The following is a 1,524-nucleotide window of genomic DNA, read 5'->3' as shown; positions in this document are numbered from 1 at the left end:
GCGCACACAGATTATTATGATATTTTTGGGGGCCGGTTTACAAAGTCTCCCAGCACACACCACACAAACACACACACACGACCGTGAACAGATCCTCTCTCCCGAGCCAGACATGAGGTGAGCACTTGGAGTTGCCCCCCCCGCGATCGCCTTGATACGGTAGATCGCTGCTCCCGGCTGCCCCTCAGAGGAAGGATAACAGGACGGGAGAGAAGCAGAGAGGAGACGCTGCCCGCGTGCACGCGCCCTAAGTGTCGCCTCTCCCCTGCACCTGAGTGTGTCGTGCTGACAGACAAAAAGGGGGGTCTTATTTCATCTTCGTCGCACATCCAGCACACAACCAAAGATAATGGATCCGGACAGGATAAAAACCCCCGCACAAAACCCACACGCAACAGAGAGAGACAGAGAGAGAGAGGAGTGGGTCTTTTGCCTGTATAGAGATTCCAAATCAATAATCACAGAGCTTATGAGAAGCCCATCGAGACGAGGCCACTGGGATGGGTGCCACCCCAAAGACAGCCCCTGATCTGCCCACACTCACCAGCCTGTTCAGGGCACCAGGGAACAATCCGACTGTGCGCAGACCAAACCAAACAGGACTCGCGCGTGCAACAGAATTACAGTCAGACGAAACACGACCGCCACGTCTGATCGATACAACACAAAGAACTAGACATATACAAAGGATGTGCGACGAAAAGAGGAAAGAGATGCAGACACACACACGCGCGCGCACGCACAGCGAGACGGCGTGTTAAGAGACGGCAGCAGAACGTTCGCACACGTTACCGGGTCGAAGCTCCGCTGGGGCAGAGACGGCAACAATTAAAACACGCCTCGCCTGTCATGCCGACGGCAGCTTTTCACGACTCGCCGTCTCCCCCGCGCCAAAGGGCACAAACAAGGGAGGCGCACACCTCTGAGTAAACAAACAAACAAAGCGCACACGCAATGCACACACAGCGGCTCGGGTATAAACACAACACGTCAATGTGTTATTCAAATAGGCATTGGACTCCTGCAAATAGAAGCCTATGTCCACTAAGCAGTGGAAGGGAGAACAATGATGAAACCAAGAGTGCTAGAAGACAAACAGGGGAGAAACAGTGTGTGGTGTCAGTCGTGGGAGGGTAGGAGTGAAAGTTTCGGGGCTGGGTGAGAGTGGAAAAGGAGAGTGTGTGAAAGGGCGAGAGGCCTTCTTCCCCCTTGTCTGATAATATTTGACAGGGGTGTCACTGGTCACAGGAGTTCGGGATCCACACAACACTGCATGCATTATCTGTGTGTGTGTGTGTACATGCGCGTGCGTGCAAATGTGTGTGAAAGCGTAGCCGGGGTGTGCATATGATCCGAGTGTGTGTGTGTGAGCATTCTGTTTTCCGAGGCCGGCCATGCTGTGTTTGCTAGCAGGGAGCGTGAGAATGGATGGGTGTGTGGATGAGAAGTGACTGGACTGGCACACCTAGAGACAGAGAAGTGAGGCGAGCTGGCAGCCTCACACACACACACACACACACACAC

Source organism: Hypomesus transpacificus, unplaced genomic scaffold (genome assembly GCF_021917145.1).
Source record: "Hypomesus transpacificus isolate Combined female unplaced genomic scaffold, fHypTra1 scaffold_373, whole genome shotgun sequence".
Lineage (NCBI taxonomy): Eukaryota > Metazoa > Chordata > Actinopteri > Osmeriformes > Osmeridae > Hypomesus > Hypomesus transpacificus.
This window is presented reverse-complemented; position numbering follows the sequence as displayed.